Source organism: Myotis lucifugus, unplaced genomic scaffold (assembly GCF_000147115.1).
Source record: "Myotis lucifugus unplaced genomic scaffold, Myoluc2.0 scaffold_36, whole genome shotgun sequence".
Lineage (NCBI taxonomy): Eukaryota > Metazoa > Chordata > Mammalia > Chiroptera > Vespertilionidae > Myotis > Myotis lucifugus.
The window spans coordinates 6,995,205-7,012,403 of NW_005871084.1; positions in this window are offsets into that span (position 1 = coordinate 6,995,205).

Genomic DNA, 17,199 nt, shown 5'->3' on the forward strand with positions numbered 1-17,199 from the left:
AAACAACCAGAAATTCTATCAATGTTTTATTGTAGAGCAAAAAGATATAGGCTTTAAAAGGAAAAAGTAAAGGTTATTATTCTTTTGGTTGGCAAATTCGATTGTCATTTTATCTCTGCATGGTATCAGATACTAAATTTTTAAAATACCATTAGGTCAGAGTATAAAGTGAAATAAAAGAGTGAAGTTTTAAAATTTATTTAATTGTATTTAAATATAGCTCACAAATTTTGATAGGGAAGACATTGGTTAGAATTTTCAAGCCCATGGTCACTGCAACCATACTACAGACGTGGCAAGGAGCCAGCTTTATATTTCTATGTAATTAACTCAATGGATTATATATATTTTAAAAAGTGGCAGGGCTAGAATTTAAGCCTGTGGATTGAAGGGCCAATATATCAAAACATATAAGCTTGAATATTAGCCCACTTTCATGCAAGTGACAGATGGTTTCTAGGCTAATTTCTTCAGTCAGCAATATTATCACCAATTCCACTAGTATTGTTGTTCAGAAAGACTACTTCATGTGTCTTTCTGAAAAAGCTATCCTATATAATAAAAGGCCAATATGCAAATTGACCAAATCCCTGAACAACCGGTTGCTATGACATGCACTGAACACCAGGGGGCAAACGCTCAATGTAGGTGGTCAGTGTGCTCCCACAGTGGGAGTGCTGCTCAGCCAGAAGCCAGGCTCACAGCTGGCTAGTGCAGCTGCGGTGGCAGGAGCCTCTCCCACCTCCGTGGCAGTGCTAAGGACATCTGGCGGGGAGCAGGCCTAAGCCTTCAGTTGGACATCCCCCAAGGGCTCCCGGACTGCGAGAGGGTGCAGACTGGGTTGAGGGACCCCCATGAGTGCACGAATTTTGTGCACTTGGGTGCCTCTAGTACAAATATATAAAATTATAAGTTCTTGCTAATTACTTAAACTTTCAAACCAATTTATTAGTAGTGTGCTAATATTTTTTAATTGCATATTAGCCAAGTTTTATTTGTTAGGTTATTTGCCAAGTAGAGATGCAGATCTACTCTGCTCACCAGGTGTTGTAACTAAAGCATGAGAAAGTATTACCATTGTCACTCACTTACATAATCATGCTGGTTCAGCCCTGGTAGGAACATATGGAAAATGTAGATCATTTTTATGTACTCTCAAGATTAATTTTGGGTTTATTTTATTAAAAACTTATAAATATTAAGTAAATGCTTTAAATAATAAAAACATTGAGTAAATAAAAAATATCATCAGAAACAAAAAGCAATACATATGTGATTTTCTACATTTACTCAATGGAGACATTAACCATTTTATTCACCCTCCAAAGGTGAATGTTAATGGGTCCCAAGTGTAGAGACAGATGAGAAGTTTGAATGTTGTGGCGTATGATTGGTAACTATTGTAATATATGAACACAAACATAAACACAGGCATACATAAATATATTAACATCCCTATCCACTTATCTGTCAATGTGCCTATTTATACCTACAGAAAGAGGGAGGAAAGGAACATTTTTGTTACGGCCTATATCTTTATTTTGAAATGTTACTTATGAATTAAAGAAAACCAGTCAATATCTCACATTTCCCATTTTATCTATCATGACTTCCTTATATTTTTAATTTTTTTTTCAATTTAATTGGACCCTGTAACTATTCTCCTGGTATGGTCAGCCTGTCAATAGCAACAAAGACCCAGTGTTACTAGTACCTAGTACTGACTGCCACCGTAGTTTCCCTGGACTACACCATTTGCACCGTTGAAAGTAGTCCCTTCATCAGCTGCTCTTCAAATGACCTAAATTGAGGATGTCATCTGTTTCCTGCCAGGACATTCATTGATCCAGGGAACCATTAAGGGTTTTGACCAGAGGAGCAACATAATCTGACATATAAAGGATCATTCTGCAGTTGTACTGAGGGTAGAGAGGGGATTGAAATGACAGGAATTAATTAGATTAGTTAGGAGGCTGTTACTGTAATCCTTGTAAAAGATTGGTGTAATTTAGTGTTCTGTGGAGGTCATGAAACATAGTCACATTCTGGATATTCATTTGAGATTGCTACAAATTGTGTATGTAACTGAAAAAGAAAGAATGTAATCAGTAAGGACACCAGCATTTTTGGTTTAAAAACATGGTGGCATGCAATTAGAAGTTGTTGAGACGGATACAATTATATGAACCATGGGTATTTGTAAAATTTTGAGCTAATTTAAATTTGAGACAACCCTAATACATCCAAGAAGAGGTTATATGCATCACATTCCAATGTGAATAGTCAATTTCTGACACATTAGGAAAAGTACAGTTGAAATATGATGAGTTATATGATTAGATCACAGCCCCAGCTTACATCCAGAATAAACCTGGAAAACAACCCTGAGCAAAGAACCCAGTTTTCCTGTGCCCAGACTTCTGAAGGACAGGGCTGTGAGACAATAGACAGATATTTTAAACCACTGATTTTGTGGTAACTTCTTATGTAGAAATAGAGAAGTACTACAATTGGGCTTGTACCTAACCATTTTGGGTTCAGGTAACACAAGTCCCCACTAGGGAGAAGGAATTACTAGAAAGCCCATGTGAGGGTAACCATGCGAAGGGCAGGGATTCCGCTCATCTGAGAGGCAATTGGGACCTGATACCAGAAGAGCCCAGGCACATTTTGCTCCATTACTCCTCTCTACCTTTCTTTCTTGGCTTCACTCTCACAGACCAACTTCTTCTACATAAGGGCAATGCAACTGCAATCCATGAGATGATTAATATGTGTGAACTACATTGAAAAGTGCCTGGTACATAGTAAGTGTTGAAACTTTGCTAGCTCTTGTAATGACTTGCACAGCTCCACTTTATCCTGCACACTGTTATATTTTTTGGGTGTCCCAAAAAATATATACACACTTTAACAGCTGATAGTTCAGTTGTGAAAGTGAAATGTATTTTAATAAACACTGCCTTTATAATTATTCAAAGTATATGGACATCCTAAATTAGTGCGAAAATCCACTAAGTAATTTTGTCTAAATTATAGTAGAGTAAAAATTGCATTATATAGTTATATCATTGATTTAGTAAAAATTGAACAAATTAAAAAAGAATAAATTAGCTCTTCTTTGAAATATAATATATTGACATTTTAAACTATTATTTTATTTCCCTTCATATGCCTCTAGATTTTGTCCTATTCTAACTCTTTCCTCTACAATTCCCTCTCTATCTAAGCTTTCTTTTTAATTCTCTCAGTGTAATACCTTAAGAAAATAGGAATCATATAAATATCCCAGAATCTCAAGATAAACTTCTTATCCTTCCTCATTAATACCACCAGGGGAAATTTTGGAAAGTGTTCCTGCTATTTTAGGTGGTTCTATCACATTTACTAGTCTCAGTTTCCCCATGTGTGTAAATACCCTTCTATCTACAGTGCCCTTTCCAACATGTGGCCTGGATCTGAATGAAGCTGAATTATCACCTTCTGCATTAAACTTGTTTGGTCTCACATACCAAGTAAAATACTTTTTGCCTCCATTAAAACACGGAATTTCTTCACACCTTCTTAACTTTGGACTGAAGGCATAATGGCTAACACTCCACTGATTTCCAAGGTTGATTTGACTGGCTGATCAAATGGAAAGGTGGTTCATTGTTTCATGTGTACACATAAGGTCAAGAGAAAGAAAAGTTTTCTCAATATTTAAGTTCTCTTCTTCCCTCGTTGGGCTCTTAGAGACTTCTAAAATAGTTTCATGAACCATGAATTGGCATGAACATATTCATTGTTTCATTGGTTTTTATTTAAACACTAGAGGCCCGATGCACGAAATTCGTGCAAGAGTAGGCCTTCCTTCCCCCGGCTGCTGGCACCAGCTTTCTTCTGGCACCTGGGACCCGGGCTTCCCTTGCAGCCCCGACTTCATCTGGAAGGTTGTCCAGAAGGACATCTGGTCTAATTAGCATATTAACAATTTTATTATTATAGATTACTTATAAAATTGAAGATATTTCACATCACATATAACTACAGGCTCGTGTTAGGCAAGTTTTTATATATAACAATGATACAAAGGAAGCTGGATACATTTTTTTCTAATATATTTTCTAAGCACAGTAACCTTCACAGTTGGTTTATTATAAACATCCTTTAAGAGATCCACATACAATTTATGGATATTTATACATACTTAAATAATTCTCCACATAAATGAGCTTTCAGTCTTTCCTCCTATGATTTCCCATAAAGGTAGTACAGTGTGCTAGTAGTAGTCCTAAAAATTCTATTTATGTGCACCAAAATTGCAGTTGTTCTCTAAGAATTGCTTTTATCTCAACTACATTGCCTTTCCCATCCCATAAACAGTGACATGTTATAACTTTTATATGGCCTGATTTCAACACGGAAAATTTTTTATCTGTAATATAGTTATGTTCAAATCATTCACATGGGTCAACAATAAAAATATGTATTGTATGCCTACCAGGCACTGTTCAAGGTACTGCTTATGTTTTCTTTAAAGCTATTTTTCAAGCTTGCTATGTTAGTTTTATAAATTAAAATACACTTATAGTATTCTCATTTTCCTAGACATGGGAAAAGTACGATGTCATTATTACATTATTATGTTGATTGATTTTATTTTTTCTTTATTCAGCACCCTATAACCACTTTTCTAAATTGTGAATCAGCAGTTAAGTAATGTCACCCTATTTTTACACAAGAGATTTTTATACCACTTAAATAGATTCTACAATTCTAGAGCCAAGAGTCATTTCTCCATTGTTCTATTCACTATAGCATTGCGGAAGTTTAATTACTACACAGGATGCAGATTTCCCCCCAAGGGCAGCTACTGTGGAAATAGTTTAAATGTAATCACAATAAATCTTCTTATCCTTATTATTTAAACATTCATTATTAAAACTTTGGGTTTTCTGGAAATACTATTCCTTCCAGATATTTCAGAAAAGTTATGCATAAAGAGAACAATAATAAAATCATTCTAAAAAGAGTAGTTAAAAGTTATGAAGACACTTTCATAGTCTCTCACTTACCATTGTCTCTGCAAGCCAAGGACATTTTTTATGCATTTAGTTCTTAATTTGTTGTTTATAATACAGGGAAGTTCATTTATTCTCTAGGTATTTGAGCTTTAACTATCTTGATGAAAATTTCATGATTCGCACAACAAATTAAAAAAAATTCAGGTTGAAGAAAGAATGAGCTGGAGAAATACAAGGAGCTTGAAAATTCAAAATAATAGGAATATAATTAGAATAAAGCCACTCCAACAGAAATACACACACACACACACACACACACATACACACACACACACACACACACACACACATATATATGAATATGTTTTATTATGAGCAACCTATCTTTGATTTGAGTTATCTTTTTAAATAAGAATAATTACCAATAGTAAAATTCTAATTTCTCTTATCAAGCTATTTTCAAATGCTAAAAGAAGCAGAAATGTTAAAAGGAGTAATCAGTAATGGACTGTGTCCAGTTTACTTAAACACTAATGATGAAGATGCAGATATTTCCGGGAGATACATAAGCATTTTCAAAGGTTATTAGATTTAAAGACACTATATTTCAGCTGCAGAAAACCATCAGACAGTTTAAGATTGCATTAGATATTAACTTTGCAGTTTTTACATGACGTTGAAAAGACATAAAATACAAGCAGAATATGTAGGGCAATGGTGTGAATAACCTTGAGTGGGAGAGAAACCAGTATCTACCAGTTTGTCAATAAAGACAAAAATTTCAAAGAGCTAATTAAAAATTGTTCTGTTTCTCATCTATTAGCTGCATTTTGAGCCACCTGATAAATTCATTCATTTCTTTAAATCAGGTGTATACAGCAATCAAGGAAAGGTAAAAATCCTTGAAGCATTGCAGGATTCTGAGCAGAAATGGTATTCCGGACAGCAATCCAATCATCAAACCTCGCAAAGCTGTGGCTTGGAAAATCTGTTTTATTTCTTCCTCTTATAGACATTTTCAATTAAATATAAAGATTTTTTGCTTCACATGGTGATCTTAAATTGGTATTTCTTCATTTTATGTATTGCTGCCACTGGCTCAGGGTTATTTAGCATTTATTAATAATTTCCATTTTGACCTTTTCCAGGTTTTGCTATTTATTACGTGTTTTTGCACTATTGCAGAGATGAATGAGCAGAATTGGGGAATTTTTTTGGCCCCTTTTTAAAACTTCATACTTTAAATTATTTTTACATTGACCTTTAAAGTTAGGATTTGAAAGTTCTGTTTTAAAACCACCTTGCTGAAACATCAGACAATCCCAGTTCAAAACAGATTGGTTGGCTGATGACTGAAAGCAAAGAAAACCAGGAAAAGGAAGAGAGTTGTGCAGAGACATCAGGGAGAGCTTTGCCATATTCACTGTGACTATTTGTTTTATAACATCACTGACTTAGAGGGCAGGAAGCACACTATGTGTAAATAAATTGCATTTGATAGAAAATGACTTCTGAATGCATCTGAGTATATTTGGAGAAAGGACATTTTATTTCATTTTATTTCTCCATTAGTTTATTTTACCTTTAATGGATCACCCTATTTTCATTGTCAGTTTAATTTTTTTTAATTATTGATTTTTAGTGGAGGAGAGGGTGAGAGGGAGAGAGAAATAATGACTTGTTCCAATTATTTATGTCTTCATTGGTTTACTCTCGCATATACCCCAACTGGGGGATGGAACCTGCAACCTGGTGCATTGGGACGATGCTCCAACCAAGTGAGCTATCCAGCCAGCACTCATTGGGTCAGTTTGATAAATCAGGTTATTTGTGTCCCAAGTTAAAATATGAGGGATCTTCCTGGATTAGAGATGCAGTCACTGCTTGGGTTATGTTTCAAGCTTGGTTTGTACTTGAGTCATAATGCCAAATGGCTGTCAAATGGCTGTCTGACATGGGGTCAGAGTGATTATAATTCTTTTATTGCGTGTGGCCAGTAAAACCATAAACACGACTAATTGTGTTTGGCTGAATCCTATGAGATAATGGAGCAATGTTTTTCTCCACTTGGAATTTTTCCTGACTGCTCATATTTTACTAAGGCCTTGGCATCTGCAAGAAACTATTGGTTACCTGTGTTTTCTAATAGACAACAGTGTTCTCTTTTTCTTTATTAAAGTGTCACCCATGAAAGATGTAATCTAATTTTTAATCAAGCAGCAAAGTGTAGCTGATTATGAGCAACAAAACAGTTTGATGTTTATAGAGCTATTTGAACTAAAAATGCAGCATTGACTGAGATAAACTGTAGTGTGAATAATCCATGTGTGGCAAGAAAGTGCCTATTACATGATGGATGGTGCCAAAGAACTCAACTTCCATCAAAGAGCTATATTTTAAATTTTAATCCAACGTACCCTCATACTTCTAGTTTTGAAGTATGGAGAATATATCTTTAGTTGAGCTTAGAAATATGCTGTTGATCCCTGATTGTTAAAATATATAGTGAAACTGTGGAACACATATGTGGTGTCTTTGTAAAAAAAAAAAATATATATATATATATGTGTATATACACACACACACACACACACACACACACACACACACACACACACTAGAGTCCTGGTGCACAAATTTATTCCGGCTGGCCTGCCCCAATGGGGGCCCATTGCTGGAGGGGCTGTGAACAGATGGCTGGCCGGTCCCACCCCTGATCGAGGTGTTGGGGGCTGTTCGGGGCCCGAATCAGGCTGGTTGGTTGCCGCAGTGCACGTCATAGCCACTAGTTGTTCTGGTCGTTCTGCCTTTCTGGTTGCTGGGTATGTGTATATATATATACTTAGTGGCCAGATTAGTATGACCAACTGATGTTTGTAGGCAAATTAGCTATAATTTCGCGCTGAAGTTGCTAGAGGGCCAGACCATTATAAATAGGGAAGCAGGTTCTTTACCACGACAGTAGAAGTGATTTTTTCTGAATATTTGGGTAAACAACGTGATTTAACAGCCTTTGAACATGCGATGGAGATATATATATTCTGGGTTTCAAAAGTAGGTTCTCCAAACTTTCCTAGAATGTTCTGCCAGCTATTGATTGGTCTAAGACATCTACATGAATCTTGAAGCCTCACACATGGACCTCCTGTCTTGTGGATAAGCTAGGAGCCTGTGTTTATCTTCTGAGTATTAATTTGGGGAATACGAATATATGGAGTGAGGATATAAGGGTCATATTTATTTGACCGAATTAAATGTCATACTTGTAGAACTGGAATTGAATGTCTCTTATCACAGTTTTAATTTCTTTTTAAAAATAATTTATTGAGGTGAAATTCACACAGCATAAAATTAACCCTTTGAAAGTGACAATTAGTAGCAAGTAGTACATTCATAATGTTATGAACCACCATCTCTATCTAGTTCCAAAATACTTCTGTCACCCCAGAGTAGAATCTTGAACCCATAAAATAGTTTTTCATCATTCTCCTAACCCTAATCTCTGTGCTGTCTCTGGATTCATCTATTGTGGCTTTTCCATGTAAATGCAATAATACATTATGTGATAGTTTGTGTCTGACTTCTTTCACTTAGTATAATGTTTAGAGCCATAATGTGTTTTCTTCTAAGAAAATAAATATTCATTGCTAAATTATGCTCATCCTCAAAATGTTTAGAAACAGACATAACACAAGTTATTAGTTCAAATAGACCTGGGCCAAATTCTTAGTTTTCAAATACAATAATAAATACATCTTATTTTACCTATCTGGGCCATGTGTTCTTGCACATAAGTAGGAAATAAATACCTGTCTAATAGAATAATGTTTAGGAATAATTGATATAATGTTTAAAATGTCCCAGAACACAATGGGCCCTCAATCCCTTGGGCTGTAAGAGATAAAATTGTTGCATCCTCTTCACAATTCAAAGATGTAATTGATATTCATAAATATGTCTGTCAATATATATGATCATGTACGTAAGTAAACAATAAATATCACTCATTTTGCAAATATCAATCTAGTTATTTTGATTTTTTATCTATTAGGATATTCTGACATTTGTATTTCCTACATTTAAAAAAATGATAGATAAATGGAAGTTACCATAAAAAATATTACATCTCATGTTTGGTTTGCAGTCCATTTGCCTAATTGTGTGTGTGTGATCGGGCCTAAACCGGCATTCTTACATCCCTCTCACAATCTGGGACTGCTGGCTCCAAACCACTCGCCTGCCTGCCTGCCTGATTGCCCCTAACTGCTTCTGCCTTCCAGCCTGATCACCCCCTAACCACTCCCCTGCTGGCCTGATTAACACCTAACTGCTCCCCTGCCAGCCCCATCACCCCAAACTGTCCTCCCCTGCTGGCCTGATTTTGCCCCCAACTGCCTTCCCCTGCCGGCCTGGTCAGCCCCAACTGCCCTCCCCTGCAAGCCTGGTCCCCCCCCCAGCTGCCCTCCCCTGCCAGCCTGATGGCCCCCAATTTCCCTCCCCTGCTGGCCTGGTTGCCCCCAACTGCCCTCCCCTGCCAGCCTGATCGCCCCAATGCCAGTCAGCATCAAAAGCTCCACCTCCTAGGCAGCCATTGGCTCCTCACAGTTGACCCAGATTTGGTTCTGATTGGTCAGTTTCTATGCCAGTCAGTGTCAAAAGCTCCACCTCCTAGGCAGCCATTGGCTCCTCACAGTTGACCCAGCTTTGGTTCTGATTGGTCAGTTTCTATGCCAGTCAGTGTCAAAAGCTCCACCTCCTAGGCAGCCATTGGCTCCTCACACTTCACCCAGATTTGGTTCTGTTTGGTCGGTTTCTATGCCAGTCAGCATCTCTGGGCCTATCAATGGGGCCTGATCAGAAAGGTGGGGCTGATCAGCAGCCCTGGTGGAGGCCTGGAGAGAAATGGAGTCATGGCTGCTGAAGAGAAAGAGAGAGGCAAGTGCTGATCAACAGCTGCTACAGAGGCTATGGATCAGACCCTGCTTCTCTCTTTAGGCCTCTCTCCGGGCCTGATTCACATCTCTCTCAGCAGTCAGTGCTGGGTCATGGTGCCTGCAGCCACAGCAGTCAGTGCTGACTGCAGGACTGATGTCTGGTTGGTCGAGCCTCTAGTCGTGACGTACCCAGGGTTTTTATATATTAGGATGATGAAATTCTTCCCTGGAAAGCAATGTACTCCTAAGGACAGAAATTTCAACAATGCAAAGCTATGTTAGGTCACAAGGTTGTTTTTGCCTTAAGTTGAGATTGCTATTCGCACACAGTTAAACTGTTTTTACTCAAACTTAAGAAAAAAAATCTGTTTTATAGGTTTCATTGTGACACGAAGGACAGAATGGTTTGTTCTGTAAAAGGGATATCTGATATTTGGTCGTGAATATGAGAATGACCAAACCTCAGCCTAATGTTATTTATGACTTCACTGTGTTTTCATAGCAAAAAAACTCTAAATGTGGTCTACAATAATAAAGAACAAACCACTTAGTTCTTTGTCCTCATCAAAGGAAGCTTTCACCAACTAAAGCTAATGCCATTTAAAGAGTCAGGGATTATTTTCTGGAAGTCTTAAATAAATGGCTCTATTTCCATTATGTTCTGGTAGATCTCTTTGTTGATTTTGTTGTTCCTATTGGACATTTCCTTGGTTAAATTTTATTTGTATTACTGCTTTCCTTATTACTATATTTTAGTTCATTTCTTATTTGTTCATGACCCATTTGATGCATTTGTGAAAATATTCTCTTCTCTCTCATTACATGATAAAATAAGTCTTATTTTAATTCCTTTAAATCCCAGGAGAAATGCAGTATCTTCTTTTATACTGTCTTATATGATTTTCTTATGAACCTCTTTTAAAGAATAACACACACACACACACACACACACACACACACACACATTCCCAAAGAGCAAAATGCAGTTACATTCCCTGATTTCTCAATTAGAAAGGGAACATAGCTTTCCTCTTAACTTGGCTGTGTACTATCTATTCTCAAGTCATTTTTTGTGTGACATTTCATTTCTGAGAGACAAATGACCACCTATAATCAAATTTTATTTGAAAACCACAGCTCCTTGATAAAGTATTTAATAGGTCGATTTTTTAAAGCATGGAAAGTAGTTATGGAACATATTTACTATTGGCATTTAGTCAAATTTCCCAGCTTAAGGTTTTGCTTCTAAAATAGAAATGACGTCATGCAAAGAGACTGTATACAGTTAGTAATATAAGTAAGTGTGTGATAAATCTTCCATATGTATCCACCAGATGCATACATTTAAATATATGTTAACTTTCTCCCCAGAAGAATATTTTATATATTCCACATCACACTTCATTTAGTTCTGTGTGATGATAAAATATATGTACAGTTTAAAAATGAAATTTTAAAGGAAGATTATACTGAAACTCAAATGTCTGCATCCTTATTATGTACTTGTCACCAATCTAAAAATTACCTAAAGGTTATTTTTCTAGTATAATTGCATGGTTAAGAGTTTAAGGTCATCCTAATGCTAGAGAATTGAGAAGTACTCTTCCAGTCTTGACAGATACAAGAGAAAAAGAAAGGAAGGAACTAATTTGAATCATATATAAATACAAAGTAAAATAAAGTATCTTTGATGGAACACAAGCAACAAGATAGATTTGATGCCCCAAGGTAGGAAAATAAAAAATAACTCAAAATAATTAAGCTGCTGTTTCGAATTGTAGCCAAAGAATGCCCCTCCTTTCATTTTGAATAAAACTACCAAACCAACAGACACCAGGGGGGTGAGGGCATGAGTGGGGGGTTGGGGAGCGGGCAATGGGGGGGATAAGGACACATATGTAATACCTTAATCAGTAAATGGAAAAAAATAAGAAAACAACTACCAAACCAGCAGAATGAGATATGAATCCGAATTGGGCTAACAATAATGTGAGATTTACCAGTTCCGTAACATTTTACAGACACCTGCAAAGGATAACCTTAATATCAGAACTCGGAGAAAAATGCTATTGCTTTATTAAAATCACCCCCAATTTAGGGAGGCTGGATTTTCATTCTGAGGGCATTTTACAGCTGTGTCCTTCATGGAACCTTATCATAATTGTGGAGGAAAGAATGACACTGTCAACAGTCTCCCCTGCGTGATGAGGCACTTACTTCTGATGCTGTTTCCTTCTGCCTGTTAACCCTGTGGAGAGGGCCACTGCAGAGAGAGCACCAACCAGATGAAACCACAGCAATTACTATAATTCAGCGCCAAAGGTAGTCACTGGAGGCAGGCAGCTCTACCCCCAGCATCAACCTTCTGTCACTCAAGGAAATCACAAACATAGTCGGGCTCACACAAATTAGGCATGAACAAATGTTTCACATTAAGCGAGTTAAAGGACCTTGCTGAAATTACAAGGGCTGCATGGGGAAGCAATGAACCCTATTAGGGAAGCAATCGGTCTAACAGAAAGCAACTTGCTGGAGATTCCAAGATAAGGTACAGGATGTAGACACCTTAGAAAGCGGTTCCCATCCCAACACAGCCTCTGAGGGAGGTGCAGCATCCAGAGGTGGAGACTGCTCTCCTGGAAATGTAATTAGAAAATAAAATGCTGATTTGTATTACCTCAAGCAAGTTTACTATGACAAACCAGGAAGAATACAGTTTTAGGTCTCACTCTGAGTTTTAAAACACTCCATCTTTCTGGCAAGACCTGATTTGAATTCATAGACTGCACATTAAAGGGCATACATGGATGTTCATAGTGACAACAGAAATTATTTCCCCATTACAAAAAATAGGCTTGGGATATGCGTACTTCCAAATATCTGTCTTTATGAAATATATTATTTTAATGTGCGTTTCCCTGCCTTCCACTTCACTGGCAGGTGGGATAGAGGTTCCTATTTTTTTAAACACGAATGAAACTGGGCAGTGCTCCATTTAGCCATTTCCCCTGTTTCAGTGATAATGTAATTCATAGGAAATTCTGCCTCAACTATGCATTGTGGTACTTTCTAATGACTCACTACACTCTGAAAAAGTGCAGTTTTATTTAAGTCTATTCTATTCTGAAAAATAAAATTGAAGTGGGGAGAGCAGAAGAAAAAATATATAACATGCATGCATATTAAATATGTCGGAGCAGTTGAACAGAAAATGAAGTCAGCAGGGGTTGTTGCACCCTGGGCCACCATTACAACTTTAGGACTAGTAATGCCACCCTATGTTTTGCAGGTTTCCAGTAAGAAAATCTTTGTGTGTGAGTAAATGACCTGTGAATTCAAGACTTTTTGGTGGTTTGACTTTAAAAGCTGCCTGTTTAATATCATGAGTGTCACACTAACATGTTGGTATGCTTTCTATTGGAAAAGCAAATTCCACTGGAATTGGTTAAAGAATTGATTACATATCTATGCCAATTTTATTAGCTCCTCGGGTATAAGTTATTTAGAGTATGTGTACTTTTTTTTTTCATTTGATCTGTGGACTTCATAGGTGAGCTCTAAAACCATCCACCTCTCTTTTCCACAGTAAGTTAAAAAAAATTTCATGATGAAACATTGCTCAGTGAAATATTACTCATATTTGAGCTGCATTGAATTTATGTGTCAAAGTTTAAATAATTGGGAAATACTGGGCCCATAAATCCCATAAATATGATTGATGCAAACATACAGTTTTATAGGTTTAACTAAACAAACCACAGCTAATCCACACACATTTCGCTCATAATTATTTATTTATAAATCACTAATAGTAATTTATAATTAAAAGGCAAATATAAATATAATAAAAATTATCTGATATACTAGAAGCACATTGATGAAACCAAAATACTAGAATTGCCACTATTCATGGGCCATTATGTGCCTGAAGGTAGATGCCTTTTTGCCAACCACTGTGTGGCCACTTAATTTATTAATAGGTGTTTTCTTCAGCTTTATTGACAAAGAAAATTTATTTATATTTAAAGTGTAAATGTGATGATTTGATATACCTATACCTTGATATAGGCTACATCATTCATTCTTTGGAACTTCTTACACTGCTTTTCATAAACAGTGTGTTTATTTCATTGGTAGAAGTCCCAATTATTGTGTCTATTTTGTCCAAGTTTATTTTATTTGGTTAAGGTCTTTAATTTGTTAATTATTGTCATCTTTTGATATTTTTATGGTTTGTACCATTCTGCTGCTGCTTTGCTGGTCTGGACATTTTGTTTCTTATTCCATAAACTCCTTCACCTCATTCTTTTCTAACTTTGGTCTTCTATAATACCAAAACCTTGAATTTCAGTGATTCTTCTTCCTTGCCAAGAGGGCAGATGGGATTTGAAACTTGGCCTGCTTTTATTGGTATCTGTCATCTAAACACTGAATTACAAAATCAAGAATCTGTGCAGTTGCGGTGAGTTAATTTTACCTTGTCTTTTTCTCCCCATAGTAATAAATAGATGAGCTGCTTACTGTGAGCTGAGAATTTTAAAAAGAGCCTGGGGTTATTGCCACATGATGTGTTTGAAAAAAAACAAACAACTTACATTTTCATCCTATCTCTGACTAACTGGGACCTTAGAGTAATCAATTAAACTCTTTGATCTAACATTTCTTTATAGGAAAAATGAAAGTGGCTGGCCTAGATTACTCAGAATCCTCTTCTCCTTAAATAAAAACAGCAACAGAACCTTTAGTTCCTATTTTTATACGTGGAAATCTTTGAAGATACAATGTGTCTGGGGCAGAGGCTGAGTCCAGCCTGCAGTGAGGGTTTAGTTTGGTCCAATTAGGCAAGGAGTTCAATGAGGAATCTGGGTATTTTTACCATAATGGGCAGAAAATCATTAAGGGTTTTGACATGAGTACTGACCAAAGGAATATGAAGGTGATATTTTAATATCTGGGCAGTGTGGTATAATTAAATGAGAAGAAATTAGAAGCAAAAAGAAGCAATTAGAAACAGAAAGCTATCAAATGCTTTGTGTAAAAGCATTCATAAAATATCTAATGATTTATAATATTTATTTGCAGATAACAAAGAATTTTTAGTAAGTGCTAAGAAATATTACTTAATGATGCAGTTTAGAAAGTTATGAGTTTGAGTTGTGGGTATCTTCTTTAAGAACTGGGCTCTTGCCCACCCAAAAACGGGAGCCCCCTTTTGTAATATTATATTAATAAATTTATCTACCTCTTTCCTCTCCACTATCCCCACACCCCGAAACACCAATGACAGGTAATTATGCTAAGAAAATCAACTAACAAAAATGGGCCAAAGAGTATTTTCTCTTAGGAATCTAGACTACAAAACAAACAAACAAACAAACAAACAAAACCTTTTGTTAAGTTTTTGTTGGTTAAACTGGAAGAATGTGTAGCTGTTTTTTGTTGTTGTTTGTTTGTTTGTTGTCATTTGCAGAGAAAAGCAAATATAATGTGGATAAAACAAGGTCAAATTGAGACTAGACTCAGCATGGTGTCATTCTAAAACTTAAACAAACAATAAAAATTAAGTCCAAGCCCCAAAGAAAAGCAACATAATACTTTAATTCCGGTCTTTTGGGGGGCCTGACAAAGGAAGTTGTTTTTTTTCTGCATACAAAACAAAGCACTCCCTAATAACCTCATTTCCATACTGTCTCTCCAAAGAAACACTGCCCACATCTGTAGCTAAAATAAATTCTCCTCCTCCCTTCATTGTTTTCCAAAATGATTCTTTGCCCCATGGCTATCACTCCATTACTAATTCTTTCAGCTGCAGTATCATTCACATGTGAAATTCTCTATTTTCTCAAGACTTCTTCAAATTCTTCTCCCCTCCCATTGCCCATCCCCCTACACACACTTGAGTAAACAGAAGGGAAGCTCTGAAAGGTTTTAGTTTCAAGGAGTATTTCCTTCTTAGTGGGTTGAGGCAGGACATGAGGAGCTGGACTAGAGCAGCCAATATAGATAATAAACTCTCATCATGTAGTAAATTTGTTTAACCTGACCCACAGGTAAAGATGTGTCTAGAACAGGGGTGGGCAAACTTTTTGACTCCAGGGCCACAATGGGTTCTTAAACTGGACCGGAGGGCCGGAACAAAAGCATGGATGGAGTGTTTGTGTGAACTAATATAAATTCAAAGTAAACATCATTACATAAAAGGGTACGGTCTTTTTTTTTTTTTAGTTTTATTCATTTCAAACGGCCGGATCCAGCCCGCAGGCCGTAGTTTGCCCACGGCTGGTCTAGAATGAAGTATATACTAAAGTTGGTGCACTGGGATGAGGCTCCTTTAATTTTTGAACCTTCACCCATACTTTCATACTTCTCTGAGGTCCAGCTATACATGTAGACTTGGGGAAAGTGAGAGGCCTTGGATTTCTCATCTGATCTCTACCCTGACTGCCTCTTTCCTCAACTTCCTCAGATGTTCAGTTACTCACAATTAAAAAAATCCTAAGGCCAACTTGCCCTACATAAAAAAATCTAAAAGTTGATCTTTAAGAAAATGCAGAGATGCAAGCAATTCGTGATCTGCAGCAATTATTCTTCAAATCAAAATAAACTATTCACTGAACTTAAAGGGGAAAGAAACTTAAAACTGAGAAGAGGAGGGAATAACTATGGCATATAGATTACTTAATCATGAGCTTTTATCACCTGCATTTCAGAGCAAATACAGTTTTTACATTAATCATATGTATGAAACTGTTATGCCCAGATCTCAAGATCCCCAAAAGACCACACCAGGAGCCAGCCAGTCCTATGCAAAAGCAGAAGGTCCTTTATTGAGCTAGCTAGCCCGACTCCCCCTCCTGGCCGACGCAGCGACCGGAAGCAGAGTGAAACCGCCTGGGAAAAACAGGGTTTTAATAGGGGGGTGGAGTGAGGGGAGGGGAGCTGACTGTGGGCCCTGCCGATTGGCCAGGCGCAAGTCGGGTCTTGTTACACAGGATGTGGTCATCTCTATGGCGCGCACGTCCCTTGATTGTCATTGGTTAGTTTAAAATCCCGGGCGTGGCCAGCAGAGGCCTGGGCTTCCGGGAAGAAGGTAGTACATGGCTGCTGCCCCAATATGGAGGATACGGGCAAGATGGAGGGCATAGCCCTCGCCCTTTCAAAACAGCTTGACTGTAAAAGTTACTATAAATAGCATAACAATAACCACTTATTATTTCTACATACTTTTCTAATATGATACTTGGAAATTCAAAAGATTT